Source organism: Pan troglodytes, chromosome 3, assembly GCF_028858775.2.
Source record: "Pan troglodytes isolate AG18354 chromosome 3, NHGRI_mPanTro3-v2.0_pri, whole genome shotgun sequence".
Lineage (NCBI taxonomy): Eukaryota > Metazoa > Chordata > Mammalia > Primates > Hominidae > Pan > Pan troglodytes.
The window spans coordinates 83,241,506-83,263,701 of record NC_072401.2 but is presented as its reverse complement, the minus strand read 5'-3'; the positions used below and the strand labels follow the sequence as shown (position 1 = coordinate 83,263,701).

At 36.3% G+C, this 22,196-nt stretch overlaps 1 protein-coding gene across 2 annotated transcripts in view; it reads right to left on the bottom strand.

Annotated features, from left to right (window-relative positions):
• The window catches only part of CNGA1 (cyclic nucleotide gated channel subunit alpha 1), a 45,461-nt gene extending 25,999 nt beyond the window's left edge, over positions 1–19,462 (bottom strand). The window contains exon 1 of one of the 2 annotated variants that reach the window (XM_016944927.3): positions 19,355–19,462. The gene's annotated coding sequence lies outside the window, so the exon portion shown is untranslated. Of the gene's footprint in view, positions 1–8,866; positions 8,886–19,354 lie in introns of those variants that run through there. The other variant, XM_054683167.1, reaches the window with a different exon arrangement.
• Positions 19,463–22,196: the final 2,734 nt, after the last annotated feature.

Here is a 22,196-nt window from a genome sequence, read left to right as displayed (position 1 = left end):
ATCTCATTACTGATTTTTAAAATATTAATTATGGCCGGGCGCGGTGGCTCATGCCTGTAATCCCAGAACTTTGGGAGGCCAAGGCGGGTGGATCACGAGGTCAGGAGATTGAGACCATCCTGGCCAACATAGTGAAACCCTGTCTCTACTAAAAATACAAAAATTAGCTGGGTGTGGTGGTGTGTGCCTGTAATCCCAGCTACTCGGGAGGCTGAGACAGGAGAATCGCTTGAATCAGGGAGTCGGAGGTTGCAGTGAGCCAAGATCATGCCACTTGCACTCCAGCCTGGCAACAGAGCGAGACTCTGTCTCAAAAAAAAAAAAAAAATTGATTACATGTTGGAATAATATGTTGGAAGTACCAGGTTGAATAAATATATTGTTGAAAATGAAAAAAAAAGTATACGTTTTTAGTGATGCCATTCTTTAATGTAATAATTTACTTGACAATTTACTGGGTTCTTACTATATGCCAGACATAAAGCACTCTATTCAGGTAATTCTCACTACAAACTGTGAAGTAAGTATTTCCTCAGGTTCTTACAGATAAGGAATCTGGAACTCAGAAAATGTACTTAATTTGCCAAGAACATATAGCCAGAATATATACTCAGTATAGTAGTTACATGAACCAAAGTACATATGATGCCAAAACTCTACGCTTTTAACTTCTCGTTACACTGATTTCTAATTTCCCCCAAATTTTTGCACTACAGATGAGAAATCAAAAACATATTTAAATTTTAATATTAAAGTTGTCATAATTCTAGTATACCATTTCAATAATCCACTTTTAAATTTGAGGACCACTGAACCTCAAAGAGAAAAAATAAACCAAAGACTACGTATATTATCTGTTTAAGCAAACAACACTAATTTAGTGTCTTGACTGACAGAAAGAATTGATATGTTTAAAACATAATAGCTGAATTTTTTTTTTTTTTTTGACACAGGGTCTTACCCTGTCACCCAGGCTGGAATGCGGTGGTGTGATCATGGCTCACTACAGCCTCAAACTCCTGGGCTCAAGCAGTCCTCCCGCCTCAACCTTCTGGGTAGGTGGGAATACAGGCACGTACCACCACATTTGGCTAATTTTTTTGTAGAAATGGGATCTCACTTTATTGCTCAGGCTGGTCTTGAACTCCAGACGTCAAATGATCCTCCCACCTTAGCCTCCCAAAGTGTTGGAATTACAGGCGTGGGCCATCATGCCAAGCCAATAACTGGATTTTAAATTGAGTGATTTTGCTGGTATTATTTGGTTTATATTACAAGGTGTGATGGCCTTTGCAAAGCAGAATCATAGAAACCTAGAAGCAGTTATAATTTCAAATGTCACTTGAGCCAACCTTCCACTCAAACAGGAATGCCGCTATCGTATTCCTGATAAATGATCACCTGGTCTCTTTTGGAACACTTCTGGTTGTGGGAACTTCCTGCCTTATGAGTAGCCTGTTCCATTGTTGGACAACTTTGTTCTTTAGGAAATTCATCTTACTTTCCTGAATAACATTTGCTTCACAAACTGTGGTGAGGATAAAATGAGTTAAGTGCTTAGCATTATGCCTGGCACATAGTAAGAGCCCAATAAATGACAATTTCTTCTATCAGTTTAATAAACATAATCCTCACGGTAGCATATACTTTTGAGTTACAATGAACTGTCAATCATGTCCACCCATTTATACTCTGCCCTGAAAGAGTCCAAGGCAGGACTGTCCCCATCTGTTCTTAGAACTTTTCTTGCCAATTCATAGGACTCTTAAGTAAATTAAAATGAAAGAAAAATCATTTGATATAGAAAAATGTATAAAATATACCTCATTATTGAAAGTAAAATCAATAATGACTTAAATTTTATAAAATGTTAAATATTCAAGTGAAGACAACAATAAATAATGCTTTCTATCTTACTCCAGTATCCAAACAATTAATGAAAATAACTAGCAGGCAGTAGCCAATAAATAGCAAATAAAGAATTTTTGTAATGTTTGTGAATGAACGTGTACCTATATTTTAAAATATAATTAAAGTAATTTTTACTGAGAAACAACTGCTTTCTAAGATGAGAAATTCTTCGCTGACTCCTTTTCAGCATCAGAATGAAGACATGACTATTCTGGTATATTTCCCCACATGCCAACTCCCTATTGTCATCAATGAACACTCTCTTTGGAGACCTCATGCCTTATGACTAGGGAAGGGAGAATATGTGATTATTTCATTCATCATAATACACAGAAAAAATTATATGAGTAAAATATTAAATAAGAACAGAAAATATAATTCTGATTGTCAGAACAAACCGAGCCTGGGCTTTGCTTAACCCTAAAGAAAAATGAGTCCTTCTCTTGTCCTATAATTTCTTGTTGGCCTAAGTGTTCTACTTGGAAATTTTTTTTATTAATCACTTTTAAACATACATAATCACTTTTAAAAATAGAAATTATAAACAGAAAAAGACATTTGAAATTTATAATTATTTATAAATATTTTCCCCACTTGTTTTATGGTTTTCTTTTTAATCTACCTCAAATTAATTTTGGTGCAAGGTATACAGTAGAGATTTAGCTTTATATTTTCTGAATGGATAGTCGATATTCTAATTAGCATTTAATCAATAATCAATAGACCATCTTTTCTCTACTGATCTGAAATGTTATTCTAAAACTGCCTTTCCAACTATAGAGATTTTGATGGAATTTGCATTAAAATCATAGAATAAATTAGGAAATTATTTTCCTTTACATTTTCAAAAATGTTTCAATGTATAGATTCTAAATTTTTATTAATTCCTACATGTTTTATATTTGTGTTCCTTTTGTCATTAGCTTGGTTTTCCCTTGATGTATATTAACTCTTTACTTTTGCTACGTCAGGAAATTATTTATTCTTATTTATTTTGAAACTGACCACCTTACTGGCCTTTACAAAATTTTTTTCTAATAGTTTTTGTATTAATTAATTTCTGTTTTTTCAATACAATTATATTACTTACACAAAATTATTTTATTTCCTCTTTTTAAGAAGCATTTAGTTTTAATGTCTAATTGCCTTGACTAAAACTTCCAGAAGATAATACATAATAATGTTGATATTCTGTTATAACTATCTTAACGGATATCCAGTATGGTCCTTGGCTTTATGAAAATGCCTCTTGATTTTCATTCTTAAGCATGGTGTTGACCATTAGTTTGAGGTAGATGTTTTATTCATGTTAGGAAGTTTCCTATGTTGCCAATTTTTAAAATATTAGAAATGGGAATTAATGTTGAGTTTTATTAAAGTCTCCTTTGCTCTCATAGAAATAATCATATTTTCCTGTGAATATTAATATGGTGAACTATATAAATAATTTTAACACTTCTATGATAAACACTTCTTGGTTATGATAAGTTATTCTTTTTTTTTTTTTTTGAGACAGAGTCTCACTCTGTCACCCAGACTGGAGTACGGTGGTGTGTTCTCAGCTCACTGCAACCTCCACCATCTTGGTTCAAGTGATTCTCCTGCCTCAGCCTCCCGAGTAGCTGGGATTACAGGTGCCCGCCACCAGGCCCGGCTAATTTTTGTATTTTTAGTAGAGATGAGGTTTCACCATGTTGGCCAGGCTGGTCTCAAACTCCTGACCTCAGGTGATCCACCCACCTCAGCCTTCCAAAGTACTGGGATTACAGGTGTGAGCCACCATGCCTGGCCCTGATAAGTTATTCTTTTTATATGCTACTGGGTCCCAGCTGCTAGTATTTTATTTTGAACTTTTCCCATCTGTTTTTAAAGGTAAAATTACTCTGTAGTTTGAGAAAAAAATTTTAATAGTAATTGCTTATTCTTTTCATACATTTTTCAACTCTTGAGGTATCATAGGATCATAGGCAAAACATCTGAAAAGAACAGAAAAAAAATATTCTTTTAGGGACTTCGTTGCTTTACTGGTTTTCTCATGCATGAGTCTTTGAATTGAAATTTGTGAATCAAAGAGAAACAATTGCTTTGGAAAGCAAGATTCAGCTCTCATATTTAGCTGACTCACAAAAATTCCTCACTTAAGCGAGGATATAACAAAGTACACAAAAATATACCAAAGCAATGGTTGAGAAAATCTTATGGGTAATTCAGGCAAAACAAATATGGAACATGAACTGTGAATACATGGAAGCAGTATATTCTACTGATTGAAGTCATGCTCTAGCTTGGGTTCAAAACCTGGCTCTGCCACTTATTAGCTGAATGAACTCAAGTGAGATTTTTTTAACCTCATGGAACCTCAGTTTACACATTTGTGAACAGAATAATAATGCCTTCTTTATATAAAAGGGCAGAGAAGATATGCTGTGTACCCACTTACACACACAAACCCACACATAATTAACTATGTATTAGTGGTTCTTTAAATTTAGCATGCATATACTTGTGAAGCTTGTTTAAAATGCATATTACAGGGCCCTATTTGCAGAGTCTGAATAAGGTATGGGTAAGGCACATAAATCTACAGTTTTACCAAGCGCTATAAGTAATTCTGTTGCAAAGGATTCCTGAATCACACCTTGTGAAACATTACTCTGCATTATTTGCCTTTAGTGCCTTTGGCCTTTTCTGAATGCCACAAGTGGGAGACAGAAAATAATGGTTAGGAAAGGCTTCAAGGTTGCTGTTAACTGCTTGATATTTCAGATCTACAAATCTGAAACCTTTAGGATCAGTTCTTGCAAACAAAACTTACAAGCAACTATTATAAGTATATTTGTAACTTAAAATGAGAAATGTAGGTATAAATTTGAAAAGTAATCAATAAGATTCACAATAATAATGACAAAAAATAAGGAGAGAAACCAAATGTTGATTTCAACAAATGTAGAAATGCAGAAATGTAGAAAATGCATTTTCCAAAATTCAACACCCATTTATAACTAGAACTCTTAGCAAACCAGGAATAGAAGGGAACTTCCTCAACCCGATAAACAGCAAGTATCAAATAATCTACAGTTAACATTGGCCAGGTGTAGTGGCTCACACCTGTAATCCCAGCACTTTGGGAGGCTGAGGCGGGTGGATCACTTGAGGTCAGGAGTTGGAGACCAACCTGGCCAACATGGCGAAGCCCTGTGTCTACTAAAAATACAAAAATTAGCCAGGCATGGTGGCGAGCACCTGTAATCCCAGCTACTTGGAAAGCTGAGGCAGGAGAATCACTTGAACCCAGGAGACAGAGTTTGCAATGAGCCAAGATCTTGCCACTACACTCCTGCCTGGGCGACAGAACCAGATTCTGTCTCAAAGAACAAAAAAAAAAAAACAAAAAAAAAGAAACTACAGTTGACATTATACTTAATAATGAAAGACTGAACATTTTCCTCCTAAGGTCAAGAATAAGACAAGGATATTCTAGAAGTAGTCAACATTGCACTGGAGGTTCTAGCACTTGCAATAAGGCAGGAAAAAGAATACAAAGCATCTGAATTGGAAAAGAAGTAAAACTATTTGTTTGTAGATGACATAATAGTGTATGTAGTCAACCATAAAATAAATTCTTCAGAATCTAGAAAAAAATGATTAGAACAAATAAGTGAATTTAGCAAGGTCACAGGACTGTAAAGTCAATGTAAAAATGAATTTTACTTATATGTAATAGCAAAGAACAACTAGAATATAAAATGAAAATTTAAAATACCGCTGGGTGCAGTGGCTCACACCTGTAATCCCAGCACTTTGGGAGGCCGAGGCGTGTGGATCACAAGGTCAGGAGATTGAGACCATCCCAGCTAACACAGTGAAACCCCGTCTTTACTAAAAATACAAAAAATTAGCTGGGTGTGGTGGTGGGTGCCTGTGGTCCCAGCTACTTGGGAGGCTGAGGCAGGAAAATCACTTGAACCCGGGAGGTGGAGGTTGCAGTGAGCCTAGATCACGCCACTGCACTCCAGCCTGGGTGACAGAGCAAGACTTCGTCTCAAAAAAAAAAAATACACTTGCCAAGCAATAAGTCTGTGCCCAACTTGATAAATAGCACACATGTACAATGCACAGAGTTCTCTGCCAGTTGGATAAGGAACAAATCCAAAGATGAGTATGCCCCCCAACTAGTAGTGTAGTAGAGGACTATAGGGGAACAAGCCAAGAGTACTAAAATGAACAAATATTTGGCATCTACAAGGGGAACTTAGATAATTATTTGTAATTGTCCATCATCCTTTCCCCAATTTCTGAGATATTTTGTTTAGAAATTAGTAGATATTTGTACAATGTCTTAAGAAAAATATGATTGTTGAAATAACAGATATTTTTTAATATTCTAGGGGAGTTTTTTTTTAATCTTTTTCAGCTGTATAATGAAAAGAGGTCCATGAAGAAGATGGAGTTGTACAAAGGTATTGAAGCACAGTCTTTCAATCAGGTGTGCTAACACAGTGAATCTAACACAGTGAATCAGAAATCAGCCAATCAGAAAAACGGCTAACATCAGGTGGTTCAATAGAGCGAATTTAATACAGAGCATTAGCTACAAAGGTATTAGTAATGTCAAACAGAGGACAGTGAGGAAACCCAGAGATTAACAATAATAGGACACTCCTACTGCCCCAAGAGCAGGAGACATAAATGCAAGAGGCTGCTTAAAGTTAGGAATGGCCCACAGGATCTGGGACTAGAAAGGGAGAGTCTCTCTGTTGGAAGAGAAATCATCATGGGAGACACCTCCTGAAACAATAAATTCAAGAGCAAACAGAAAATAAGGGGCCTGGGTAAGTAGGATTTATCAGGTGGAAATGGGGCAGGAGAAAGGCTTCCTATTCTAGGCAAATGGAAATTCATGAGTAAAGATATAGAGGCAGGAGATATTCCTATGGAATTCCTGTGGAAGCCCATCTGGAGAATAGAAATTAAACTGGTTTAATTTCTACACAGAGAGAAAAAGTAAGAAACAGGTCTGTGAAAGTAAGAGCACTGCATCAAAATAGAGGCTCATTCTTCTTTCTACATGAAATGAAGAGTCATTGAAGATTTTAAGGCAAGAGAATGACATCATCCCATGTTTACTTTAGGAAGACTAATATAGTAGTTTTGTGTAAGGTAAAGTGGATTAGATGCACTATAAATTCCTGCTATGGAGTTTCAACTTGGCTCTTAATACTGCTCATTAATCCTCTTCCTATAGCCACAGAAGCTTTTCCACGCCTTCTCCATTAGTGTCAGATCCCACTTCCATCTCCCACCCCCAGAAGACACCTCCTGCTTTAAGAAACTTTAGCCACACTGGTCCCTTCACCGAGACAAATTTCTGGAGGCATGAGCCATGCCCGAATCACTAGCCAGAACCCCACTCCTAGTAAAGTGATTTCCATAGAGCAGAAACACAGAGAAAATGGTTACTGAACTGATTCGGAGACTGGGAGAAATGAGAAAATTTTAGGAAACCAAACTCAGTTTTTTGTTTTTTCGTTTTTTTGTTTTTTTTAGATGGAGTCTTGCTCTGTCGCCCAGGCTGGAGTTCAGTGGCACAATCTCGGCTCACTGCAACCTCCACCTCCCGGGTTCAAGCAATTCTCCTGCCTCAGCCTCCCTAGTAGCTGGGATTACAGGTGTGCACCACCAGGCCCAGCTAAGTTTTGTATTTTTAGTAGAGACAGGGTTTCACCGTGTTGGCCAGGCTGGTCTTGAACTCCTGACCTCGGGTGATCTCCCCGCTTTGGCCTCCCAAAGTGTTGAGATTACAGGAATAAGCCACCACGCCCCGCCAAAACTAAGATTTAAAAAAAACTGCCTGGCGACTATAATCCTACCATCTTCCATCGTTCCTTCCATTCTTGCTTCTCGAGACAAAAATATTTATCAATACCTACTAGCCACAGGAAGTGTACTCGATGTTATGAATACAGATATTAACAAAATATATGATATATGCCTTCAAGAAATTAATACTACAGTGAATAAGACAAAAAGGATATGTACTAGATAAGTAATACTTTTGAAGGAGGTTCTCAGTCAGGGTCCCAACCAAAAAGAAAGGCACACTCAAAATAATTCTGGAAGAGGTTATTTCCAAAGAGACTATTTACAAAGATGTTAGTATAGGGAAACCACAAAGGATGGTTGCAGTAACCTCGGGTTAGAAGTAGCCAAACTGTTAATACCACTGGGATCCAAGGACAAGAAGAGGAATTTAGTGTGGCCCTGGATAGAGGGGGAGTTATGCAGAATAACTATGAGGAACAGTGACTTAACGTTGAAGAACACAGCCAGCACAAGGCAAGCCCACGGGAACAGCATAGCTAGGGTACTCAATACCCTGATCTCACCACCACCTCCCCCAACTCCACAACTGACAAAATTATCTCCTGCTAGGATTACTGCTCACACCTGTAATCCCAGCACTTTGGGAGACTGAGGCAGGTGGATCACCTGAGGTCGGGATTTCGAGGCCAGCCTGACCAACATGGTGAAACCCCGTCTCTACTAAAAAAATACAAAATTAGTCGGGCGTGGTGGCGCATGCCTGTAATCCCAGCTACTCGGGAGGCTGAGGCAGGAGAACCACTTGAACCAGGGAAGTGGAGGTTGTGGTGGGCAGAGATTGTGCCATTGCATTCCAGCCTGGGCAACAAGAGCAAAACTCCATTAAAAAAAAAAAGAAAGAAAGAAAACAAGATTTCACCGTTGTCTACTGAATTATTGCCCTTTCTTCTGCCACAGTCTCAATCTCCCTTCCTCCCTCCCTCTGCCTTTCTTCCTACCTCTGGTACCTTGTTATTTTTATATTTTATATACTATATAGTATTTCATCTATGGGACCTCTTTTTGGAAGGAAAAAAAAGGTATTGGAAATCCTTCAAAAATACAGTATGAGGCCAAGTGTGGTGGTTCACACCTGTAATACCAGCACTTTGGGAGGCTGAGGTGGGCAGATCACTTGAGATCAGGAGTTCAAGTCCAGCTTGGCCAACATGGTGAAATCCCATCTCTACTAAAAATACAAAAATTAGCTGGAAATCGCTTGAATCTGGGAGGTGAAGGCTGCAGTGAGCCGAGATCGCGCCACTGCACTCCAGCCTGGGCGAAGAGCGAGACTCCATCTAAAAAAAAAAATACAGTATGCTACCATTTGTAGGAAATATACATATATATGTAAATATCTATATTTGTGTGTGTGTGTGTGTGTGTGTGCTGTGCATAAAGGAGTGGGGAGAATCTCTCTGGAAAAATGCAACAAGAAAGTGGTAACAGTGATTGCCTCTGAGGAAGGGGAAGTATGGGACTTCCAATTGGGACTTCCAATTGGAGTGGAAGGGAAAATATCTTTCACTGTATATATTTTATACATTTTGAATGTTGTATCATGTAAATTAATTACTTAGTGAATATATATACTGACCCCCATTTCAAAATGCAAAACAGCATATCATTATATATGAATTATGAAATATTCATATATTCATTTTATATGAACTATAAAATATGAATTATATCATTCATATTTCTGCCACCAGGAATTAACAACTGTTGATTTCTGTCAAATTGGCTCTCAGTCCTTTTATGGCATGTGAAAAAAATAAAACTTTATATTTAAAGTTCTTTTAACAAACCGTGGCCAGGCACGGTGGCTCACGCTTGCAATCCCAGCAAACTTTGGGAGGCCAAGGCGGGCGGATCATCTGAGGTAAGGAGTTTCAGATCAGCCTGGCCAACATGGTGAAATCCCGTCTCTACTAAAAGTACAAAAATTAGCCAGGCATGGTGGCATGCGCCTGTAGTCCCAGCTACTGGGGAGGCTGAGACAGGAGAATCACTTGAACCTGGGAGGTGGAGGTTGCAGTGAGCTGAGATCATGCCATTGCACTCCAGCCTGGGCAACAGAGCAAGACTCTCTGAAAAACAAACAAACAAACAAACAACAACAACAACAAAAACCACTGTAACCTCCCAGTCCCTTCCCTATTTCCCTAGGAGCAGTCACTACTGTGAGTTTGGGGTATATCCTTCAGGGTAATTCTTCATCCTTTTACATACCTATGTAAGCTTCCATAACCAATGTATAGTTTTGCACATGTATTTTAAGTTTGCAAAGCAGTATCTTCCTCTATGCATAATTCTGCAACTTGTGCTTTTTTCACTTGAAACCATTTTGGAAATTATCTATGCTAATATACATAGAGCTGTTTCATTTTACAATATTGTTTATTAATATTCCAGCCTATAAATACATAATATTTTGTTCCCCTTTTCTATTTTTATTTCTTTCCTACTAATGAAGGATTGGTTGTTTCCATTTCTTTGCTCTTACTAACAATGCTGCAATAAAAGTCCCTAGTCTTAGGAGACTAAGTCTCCTTAGTCACATGTGCAAGAGTGGTTCTCATGTATGTTTCCAGAAGTGGAACTGCTAGTTCTAGTTTCAGTTCACTAGAGCCAGCCAGATTGCTGCCCAAAGTTGCTGTACCATTTTGCATTCTGCTAGACCTATGGAAGTAGATCATTTTTTCCCATACCCTGACCAACATTTAATATTGTCAGATTTAAAAGTTTTCCTCAATCCGATGGGTGAGCATTTTTTACCCTACAGTTTTTGATTCACATTTACTAGTGAAGTTAGACAAACTCTCATGTGTTTATTAATCATTTGGATTTATTCTCTGTGAATTACACGTTTATATTCTTGGTCTGCTTTTTTGAGTTGGGTTCTTTAATTCATTCAACATTTAACACATATTTAAGAAATGCCTACTAGGTGTCAAGCATTATTATTGTCCCACAAGTAACTATGTACCACTGACCATGGTCCTCTATTAACTACAATTTAATTTTACCTTTCTGAAGCATAAAATTCTGCCATCTACTAAAGTCATTTGTGTACTTTACTAACCTGTAAATCCTGTAAGTCATTTCACAACAAATATTTGTTTACCAATTTATGGCTCACATATAGGTTGTATTACATCACCCAAGCAGTAAACTACTTTTGGATAAAATTACAAACTGAATTGAGAAATCCAGTCTGAAAGGCTGATATAGTACACAGACTTTAAAGCACCATCTTTTTTTTTTTTTTTTTTTTTTTTTGAGAGGGAGTCTTGCTCTGCTGCCCAGGCTGGAGTGCAGTAGCACTATCTCAGCTCACTGCAACCTCCACCTCCCCGGTTCAAGCAATTCTCCCACCTCAGCCTCCCGAGTACCTGGGATTAAAGGCACCCACCATCATGGCCAGCTAATTTTTATATTTTTGTAGAGATGGGGTGTGGGGATGGTTCACCATTTTGGCCAGGCTGGTTTGAACTCCTGACCTCAGGTGATCCGCCCGCCTCAGCCTCCCAAAGTGCTGGGATTACAGGCGTGAACCACCGCGCCCGGTCTAAAGCACCATCTTTAAACAAGGATAGTTATATAGTATGCAGCTCAGAGCACTCACACACCACTGAGGTATTACTTGAAGACAGCCAAAGATTATTCAACATGTAGAAGGCTTCCTGTATGCTAGTGGTTTCCAGAGTAGCATTCTGTGTGAATGCCCCTAAAGATTATTACAAATGATGCATTTGTTATTTACATATTATTTGCTATATTGAAATTTAAAGTAAAATATATACCTTTGTAAAATAAATGATGCTCTCTTCTTCATTAGTTCAAACTTTTTGTGAAGAAGGTATTCTAATCCACCAACCAGTTAACTTCGGGATGTGTAAAAAAAAAAAGTGCAGAAGAGTAGGCACTAAACTACATAGCTACCTCTGGACAGTAGTATTATATACTTCTGTTTTATATCAATTTTACAGAATGAACACATTAATTTTATAATAAAATGATATATTTCAATATTTTTTCTCATATTCTTCTGAACAACTTGAAGAAATGTTCATGATATATTGCTAAGTAGAAAAAGCAAATTGTGGCCGGGTGTGGTGGCTCACACCTGTAATCCCAGCACTTTGGGTGGTTGAGGTGGGCGGATCTTTTGAGCCCAAGAGTTCGAGATCAGCCTGGGCAACATGGTGAAACCCCATCAATACAAAAAATACAAAAATTAGTCAGTCTCATAACCTGGTCTCTAGATAGATAGATAGATAGATAGATAGATAGATAGATAGATAGATAGATGATAGATAGCTAGATAAAACTTTAAAAATAAAATTTAAAAAAGAAAAAGCAAATTGTGAAGTAATATTTATAGTATCATACCATTTTATTTTAAAACTATGTGTGTGTACATAGAACTAATAAGCACTTTAATGTTAAACATTAAGTTTTTAGTGGTGGGATCATTGGTATTTTTGTTTTCTTCTTTGTTTTTATCTATATTTTCTCCTAATATATTTCTAAATGAAAAAAGTCATATTTTTAAAACAAGAGTCTGTTTAATATCAAAAATCATTTGTGTCAGCACCTTTGCTTTAAAATAATGTTTTCCATTATTGGGCAGGGTGCATGTTGGTCAAAGGATACAATGTTTCCGTTAGGAGGAATAAGGTCTGGACATTTGTGTCAGCACCTTTGCTTTAAAATAATGTTTTCCATTATTGGGCAGGGTGCATGTTGGTCAAAGGATACAATGTTTCAGTTAGGAGGAATAAGGTCTGGAGATCTGTTATATAGCATGGTAAAAATAAATTTAAAATAAACATTTTCCATAATACTGTTTTTCATCTCACTCGTTCCATCTCAGTATTTAATTGCAGAACTAAGTTTTTTTTGTTTTAACATTTAACAATGCTCAGCAAGTTGTGTAACTTCTAGAATGGGTTGTGCCTGCTCTGCAAAAGAGAAACAGCCAGTGCCTGAAAATAGCAATCGCTTCTTCCACAAGGGCTGAGTTTCTAGCCCTAGCTCTTTAGCAAATTACCTGTGAAACCCTGACAAAAAAATCTTTCTGAGTTACAGGGTCCTCTCTTCTGTAAAGTGGAGATAATAATACATGCTCTGCCTATTGTAATAAGTCTCGATGGGGAGGTAATGAAAAATATGTATAAGGCAATATTGAAGGCTGTTTGTGAAAAGTTATACAAATACTAGTTGATAATATTCTTATATGATCTCTAAGTTCAGAAAGAGAGAACCATCAACTTGTTAAAGAGACAAAGAAACTTAAAATGATTAATCTTTCTTTAATCTCTTCCCCTGAAATATCACTTTGAGACTTTAAAATTGTCAAAGCAACTATTAAAGAAAATAATAATTATCCTTATAGGCTCATAAGCCAGCTGTAATTCTCATGAAAAACTAAAACAGAGCTGACAAAACACTGTTGCTATGTTGCCCCAGCACACACAGGGACCTGCCACACTTGGTAAGTCAAATTGTTATCAACGTATAAAGAAAATCCAGTACTTGCTCAGGAAGAAACAATTTTACCAAAGAGATCATTGTTATCATAATCATTATCATCATCTTCACAATTCACAGAAAATGTTAAAGTAGTATCTACAATACAATAAAAAGCTCAATTAATCAAAAGTCAATTAACTAAAACAAACAAATAACCCAATATATTTTCCAATACTCCTTTCTTTAAACAAAATATTTTATAAGAACACAAAGTGATATAAGAGTGTTTTAAACACCAGAGCATGTAAGCATAATTAAGAGCAAGAATTCTGTTTTTGTGCCCTGTTATAATCCCAGTATCTAGAACTGGGAATATTTGTCAATAAATATTTGTTAAATAAGCATTAAAAAGTTATTAGAACTATAAAGTCATATATATTAATTATGATCCTGGGGCATCACAAGATCCTTCATCATCAAAGAAAGTTTACTTTAAAACCAATATGCTATACAATCAAGAGTAAGAACAAAGACTTTGCACAATGGTTGGAGACCTTAATGTGTTATCCTTCCCACTTCTCTACCTTCATTGAATCAGAAAGTATTCAGAATTCTGAATATTTAATTATAAAAATTATTAAATATTGATGAACTGAAGTAGTTCCTGACTTTTATCTTAGGGTTCCTCACCCCAATATCTGTTTCACAATGAAATTTCTCTAGAAATTCATGCTGATGACAGGTGTTTTGGAAAGTCTTAAAAAAAAGTCCATGAAATCAATTGTGATGGCACCATCCATTGCATGCATTTCCTATATCTTAAATCACTCCTTTCTCCCTAAGCATTTACTTTCATATGTATATATATATACACACATACATATATATACATATATATGTGTATATATATATACACATACATATATACATATATGTATATATATACACATACATATATACATATATATGTATATATATACACATATATATATACATATATATGTATATATATACACATATATATATATGTATATGTATTTATTATGGGTACAGGTGAATGTCTCACTTTCCCAGTATTCTGTAAGCTTCTTAAGGTCAAGAAACTGACTTCATTTCTCTTTATATCCCCTGAGAGAAGGCAAGTGCAAATTTCTTGATAGTAACAATAAAGATAAGTAACCATATAAAAAGGCAGATACTTAGAACCCAGCAAGGGAGGTTCCCTGGACTGTAATTCCACGGAGATTTTGTCAGTCACTGTGAGCATTCAGCATTTTGTATAACCTTTTTTTCCTACTTCTCTCGCAAGTTTATACCTTATCTCTGAAAAGGGTACATTTAAAGTTTTGATATTTTCACTTGCAAACAATTTACAGATAGCATGTAATCCAATCTGTATTTCATTAATATTTTTGCTTCTCAACATTTGTTGAGCGCTCCCTTTGACAGCAGCATCGTGTAGGTTGCTGAGGTATGGAAGTGAGAAAGAAAAGAAAATAGAATGTTGATTAAGACAGGCTTCCAGCCCTAGAGAAATTAGTAAGAGAAACCTGTAAGTGATAAAAATCTCATATGACAATATCACGTGTGCATAGGCCAACTCTGTTAGAGGTGGGAGAATCACAGAGCTTCCCAAAGCAGGGGATATGTAATTGGATCTTGAAAGATGAATAGGAGTTTGCGACAGTAGAGGAAATGAGCTTTCTTGGCAGAGGAAACAGCATGTGTAAAAGGTAAAGAATGAAGAAAAGAGTAAATATTTCTAATGGCTGGTGTTACAGGCTGAATTGTGTGCCCCCAAAATCCGTATATTGAAGCTCTAACCCCAGAATGTGACGGTTTTTGGAGACAAGGCCTTTAAAGAGATGATTAAGTCAAAGTGAGGCCATTAGGGTGGACCCAACCCAATCTGACTGGTGTCCTTATAAGAAGAGGAAACGTGGACATACAAAGAGACAGGAAGGATGATATGCACAAAGGAATGACTATGGGAGGACAGAGCGAAAAGATGACCATCTGCAAGCTAAGGAGGGAGGCCTCAGAAGAAACCAAAACTGATGGCACCTTGATCTTGGACTTCAGCCTCCAGAAGCATGAGAAATAAATTTCTATTGACCACCAGCCTGCGGTATTCTGATATGGCAGCCGTAGCAGACTAATACAGCTGGAATTAGGATGTCTGAGTGCTCATGGTTTCTCCTCAACACTCACATAATATAGAGAGCTTATCATCAGTGCACTGACCCATTATTTTATCATGATCCATTTATGTCAGTGTCTCTCCCCCAGAATTGAGGACAGGTCACAGTGAGCTCTGATTTTTATTAGAGTTCATTTAATGAACTCTAATGTCTCCAGAACCTTATACAGTGCTTTATACAGGTTCATAAAAAGCAACAACACTTTTTTAATTATTGTATTTTATTGCACAAAACACTACTTGCATGTCTAATAAAAAGGTATACATCTACACTCATCACTTTAATGACTGCATTTAAGTGATTTTTTTTTTTTTCTTCAGACAGAGTTTCACTCTTGTTGCCCAGGCTGGAGTGCAATGGCACGATCTCGGCTCACTGCAACCTCTGCCTCCCTGGTTCAAGCAATTCTCCTGCCTCAGCCTCCCAAGTAGCTGGGATTACAGGCATGTGTCACTATGCCTGGCTAATTTTGTATTTTTAGTAGAGATGGGGTTTCTCCATGTTGGTCAGGCTGGTCTCGAACTCCTGACCTCAGGTGATCCACCCACCTCAGCCTCCCAAAGTGCTGCGACTACAGGCGTGAGCCACCGCGCCCAGCCCTAAGTGATTTTTATCCTATTTAATGATTACTTATTCCTATGACAGTACAGTGTATACATTTATTATTGCCAGTTGCCTTTAGAATAATTTTATCAAGTCCCCTAAAAATAAACTCTCACAATATACTTTAAAGAGATTTTATTAATTTTTGGATTAATTTTGGGAGAATCAACATGTTAACATTAAATTTTTTTATCACATGACAAGGGATGTCTTCTCATTTACTAATTTACTTCTTAAAATTTACCTTGTATGTCTTTGTAATTTTTATTAAATAAGCTAGGTACATTTCTTATTAAATGTACTCTCTGTATTTAAATTTGTTATTTCTAAATAAAATCTGTTGTATTATACCGTCTAACTATTAATAATTATTACTGGTCTAGAGGAAAACTACTTATATATTTATTTTGTAGCCTATCATCTTCCTAAGTATCTTGTCAGTTTTAATATAGTTTTAAATTGATCCATTTGGGTTTTCTGGATAAACAATCATATTAACCACAGGTAATGATAATTTTCTCTCTTCAAAGTATATATCTTATTCTTTTTTCTTGTTTTATTGTGTTGGGTAGAATTTATAGAACAATGATAAATAATAGATATTCTATCAGGCACTCCTTGACTTCTTGTTTCAGTCTCTAGAATTTCTCCTATTTTGCCCATTAATTTCAGATAAATTTTTCTTATTTTGTCAAAGAAATTTCTTTATAAAAAATTTTCTGTTTTATCAAGACTATATCATTGCATTTAATCAATTACCCTTGTATCAACTAAAGCTATAAAAATTGTTAAAGCTCAAGTTGATTTGTACTTTGGAAAGGTAACATTTGAGAACCATTACCTATAACTGTAAGCACTTGTTCCAGACTATCAAGTAGCTATATTAGCATTGTTCAAAATCTTGGCACAGGCTGGGCATGGTGGCTCACACCTGTAATCCCAGCACTTTGGGAGGCAGACATGGGAGGATAGCTTGAGCTCAGGAGTTTGAGACCAGCCTGGGCAACATGGCAAAACCCCGTCTCCACAAAAAATACAAAAATTCGCTGAGTGCGGTGGCTCATGCCTGTAATCCCAGATACTCAGGAAGCTGAGGCGGGAGGATCGCTTGAGCCCAAGAGGCGGAGGTTGCAGTGAGCCAAGATCGCACCAGTGCACTTCAGCCTGGGCAACAGAGCAACACTCCATCTCAAAAAAAAAAAAAAAAAAAAAAAAAAAAAAAAAAATCTTGGCACAAGGGTTGTCTGCTCATGGGAAAGGACATTATATTTCTACTTTAAGGATATGTAAGAAAGGACCAGCTGTGGAATTTTGCTTAATGCCATACCCAAAACTTATAAAATATAGTAGCCCAGATACCACACACTATCACCTGAGGTAAATGGCTGTAGCATCCTATGGATTTACTCCTTTGACCTATTGATGGGGATATAGTAGAAAACAAAGGAAAGTTTCTGCCTAGGAAAATACCTAGCATTAGAGTAGGAACTAAATAAATATTTGTTGAATAAATTAATAAGTAAAAAATATTTAAGGTGCAGTAGCTTTTTTGGAGGTAGTTCTTGGACACTTTTTAAAATTTTGCTCATGATTTTTAGTCAACTTAACTCTTGATTCTTAATTTAAATTTGACATTTGTTTTTCTACAAAATAATTTATTTTACCCAAACTTTTTAGTTTTCAACACATTAACTTTCTAACTTAAAAAATTACCTCCAAGAAAAAGAGAGTGATCTGCAATGGCTGTTTTGTTGATATCTTCAATTAAAGAGGTTTCTTTTCCTTTTTGAAAACATTTTTTTCTCTAAGGACTAGGGTCTGTAATTTATACTTTCCTCATTAATTTCTAACTTTGACTGTGGCCTGGATAGTTTTTGGCTTTACTGAGATTATTTTTCTTAACAATGTTTGTAAATGTTTCCAGAATGGAGAAAAGAGGGCATATTCTCTATGGGACATAAGGTGCAACAGGTAAATAATAGGCCTTTTAATTTCATTAACACCCTAATACTTCACTCCCCACCCTCTTTTATTTGCTGAGTGGGAAAATGACAATGAAATGAGTGATTGGTGTTTATGGGTGTTAGCCAAGTGAAAGAATGAGTGTAATTGAACAAACTGATTAAAGGATATATAAACAAAAAGTCAAAATGTAAAAAGCCCGTTTTAAGAGGTATCTTTATTGATAGAAACATTTTAAAATCTTCTTTTAAGACTGTTCAACTTTCCAATATAGAATGAAATCACTGATATTTTGAAACATGTAATCTTATTACATGATGAATGCAGTACGCATTTTTTAATTAAAGAAAAACATGACAGTAATTGATAACAGTTTTTTCTTTCTCTTTCTTTCTTTCTTTTTTTTTTTTTTTTGATACAGTGTCTCTCTCTTTCACTCAGGCTGGAGTGCAGTGGTGTGATCTCGGCTCACTGCAACCTTAACCTCCTGGGCTCAAGTGATCCTCCCACCTCAGCCTCCTGAGTAGCTGGGACTACAAACACATGCCACCACACCTGGGCTAATTTTTTCATTTTTTTAGAGATAAGATTTTGCCATATTGTCCAGGCTGGTCTCGAACTGTTGGGCTCAAGGATCTACCTACTCCAGCCTCCCAGAGTGCTGGGATTACAGGTGTGAGCTACCAGGCCCAGCCAATAACTGTTTTTTCTGATTAAAATATACACGCTTATCACAGTTACTTAAAAGAAGGCAAGGTGATTTAAATTCTAGCTCCTTCATAGAATAGTATTGTATCCTTGGGTGAGGCACTTAATCTCTTCAGACCACTTATTCATCTCTTCAGACCACTTATTCATCTCTGAAAGGGGATATGCAGGTTGTTATAATAATGTTGATAAAGTATCTGATACTTAAGTTTCCAGTGAGTTGGAACTCTTATTTTTAGGAGTGAATTCTTTAAGATTTACATGAGTTTGATAGTGTCCTATCTCCAAATATTTTAGAAAGAAAAATCAGTATATGACACTTCCTTTGGGGAAAAACATACCTGTCAAAGGTATTGTTTTTGACTTCTAAAAATAAAACTAAAATCTGTGAAAAGCCGGTAGCATTTACTATTTTGTGATATTCAGATTAGCAGAATCATATTGCCAGGTAGAGTATTCACTTATCTCTCAAAAAGACAGAGAAGTTAATAAAAATACAATCATAGCTGTATCTAGAGAGCACATCACATGAAAAGCAAAGCAAAAGCTGATACTTTAAAGAGTCAAAACAGAAGTATAAGCATTTGTGAAAAATATAACTCTAATTATCGTTATCACTGGGTTCTTACCTTTGGTTGTTTAAGTAATATAACTTTGTCTTCTAGAAGTGGAAGTCACTGGTGTATCCAAACAAACAGGGATATACGGTAAATCTTGACATTGTCAAAATCCAGGCCCTAATTTTTTAAAAATAATAAACATGCTGATTTTTTCCCTTTCCTCAAAGATACACAAATGGCTAGTTTTCAAAATTATTCCCAGGGAAATAAACAGTTCGTCGCATTGTCAAAGTAGGACTTTCATGACTCGGCATTGGATTTGCGGATTTACACATGGATGAAAATAACAGCAACATCATTATCCTTTGCTTGAGTCTGAGCCTATTAATATGAATGAGAGTTAGAAATAAAAGAGGGGTTCTCAAAGCTACATCTCTCAACAAATTTGAAAGTAAACCAAATGTACTATTGCCTGATGAATTTTATTAAAATTATACCTCCAACTTCACCCAGGGTTATAATCTTGAAAATAGTGTCTAGGTTTTTTACAAAGTATAATTACATTTTCAAATATAGTGCCATGATATTAAAAGTTATTTAAAATATTAGTAGGATGCACTTCATTAGTCATTGATCTTTTAATTGTCTATTTTATGGAGGAATTGCATATTTGACAGATACCTGGTCAAGAAATAAAATAGGATAAAGCTGAGCTTGCCTGAAAGAAAAATTCATACTTTAGATGTACAAAAATCATCACAACATTTCAGTTAGTGTCTCAGTGTTACTCTAATAACCTAAAAGTAAATTTCCCTAAGAACTGTTTTATGCAATGTATGACAGGCTACATACTCACAAAACTTTTGCTTATGGCTGAAAATCAGAATGACATGAAATAAATACTGTTTCCATTTAGCAAAACTGCCTTTATTTCCATCTATTAGCTCCAAAAATACATCATGCATTCTCCAGTATTTGCAATATTTTTCTTGCTGAACAATGAACAACCGAGTAACACTTATTGCCTCAGTTGAATGGTTTCAGCTCCAGTAGCATAGGAGGCTCTCAAGAGAGGAGGCACCCCAAGATGCCTAGCAGAGAAAATTAGAGGAGTACTGTGTACCTTAGGAAGATTGACTTCTGAGTTCCAGAATTGTAAAAATTAAATTCATATTTCTAATATAAAACATGCTTCATAAAAAGATATTACAGAAAGAAAGAAAAGAAAATGGAAACATAGTCTCACTATTTTGGGATAACCAATATTAACATTTTCCTTATACCTACCATTATATTTTTAAATTAAAATTATTCTGATTTTATGTAATATTATATTATGATAATATTTATATCACTAAATATCTAATGCGTTCTTTTTAAGATTACATAATCTTCTATTGTATTTCATTATACCATAATTCATTGATTCATTTTCCTATTATTGGATATTTTTTCCTCTGGTCTAAAACATTTCAAAATGAATATTCTTTTTTTTAAGATGGAGTCTCGCTCTTTCGCCCAGGCTGGAGTGCAGTGGTGCCATCGCGGCTCACTGCAGCCTCCATCTCCCAGGTTCAAGCAATTCTCCTGCCTCAGCCTCCCAAGTAGCTGAGATTACAGATGTGTGCTACCAAGCCCAGAAATTTTTGTATTTTTAGTAGAGATCGGGTTTCGCCATGTTGGCCAGGCTGGTCTCAAACTCCTGGCCTCAAATGATCCGCCCACGTGGGCCTCCCAAAGTGCTAGGATTACAGGCGTGAGCCACTGAGCCCAGCCTCAAAATGAATATTCTTACTCTTCATTATGTACCTCTGTGATTAGTGTTTACTTAGAAATTAGATCACTGGATCTAAAAAAGTGTATTAACACATGTGGCCTCTTGTGCCACAATTTAGCTTTATGCTAAAATGTTATTGTGTCCATCCTTTTATATCATGCTTCTCTCTAGACTACATAATCTGCTTAAGAAAATAAGCCCCTTGGCGGGGCGTGGTGGCTCACGCCTGTAATCCCAGCACTTTGGGAGGCTGAGGCGGGTAGATCACAAAGTCAGGAGTTTGAGACCAGCCTGACCAACATGAGGAAACCCTGTCTCTACTAAAAATACAAAAACTAGCTGGGTGTGGTGGTACAGTGCCTGTAATCCCAGCTACTCAGGAGGCTGAGGTCGGAGAATCACTTGAACCCAGGAGGCAGAGGTTGCAGTGAGCCGAGATCACGCCACTGCACTCCAGCCTGGGTGACAGAGCGAGACTTTGTCTCAAAAACAACAACAACAACAAAAAAGTAAAAGAAAAAGAAAAAGAGAATAAGCCCCTTGCCTTGAATACCATGGCAGTGTCTTAAGTCTATCTCTATGAAATTAATGGTAAATATTTGGAAACCCATGAAGTAATCAACAGACACACAAAGAAATTATCAAGAGAATGAACTTAACTTTCTTCAAATCCTAAAACAATTCTGTGAAGTACAAAAGGTATCTACTTCATCTTTTGAAGAAGAAAATGAAGGCTGGGAGATGAGGTCATTTGTCCAGAGTCACAATGGCTGCTACCATATCAGAGTTAGCTGTGATTCACACCCAGAGAGGGTTACTAGATTTGGCAACTAAAAGTACAGTATAAGTATATATCAAATATTGCATGAGACAAACTTATTTTTAAAATTGGGTTTTTTAAATCTGAAATTCAAATTTAACTGGGTAGTCTGTGTTTTATCTGATACCTCTATGTCTAGGCCTATCTGACTTCAGAGCACCACACTACTTTTGACATCTGGAAGGTAAAAACATGGAAAATTAGTCAAGTCGCCTATTTCAGCAAATTGCCTCTAACAGTGATAGCAAAGAATTCTTCTACAGAAAAACGTTTTTCACCAACTGTTATTCAATTTCCTCATCTTTACATTGAAT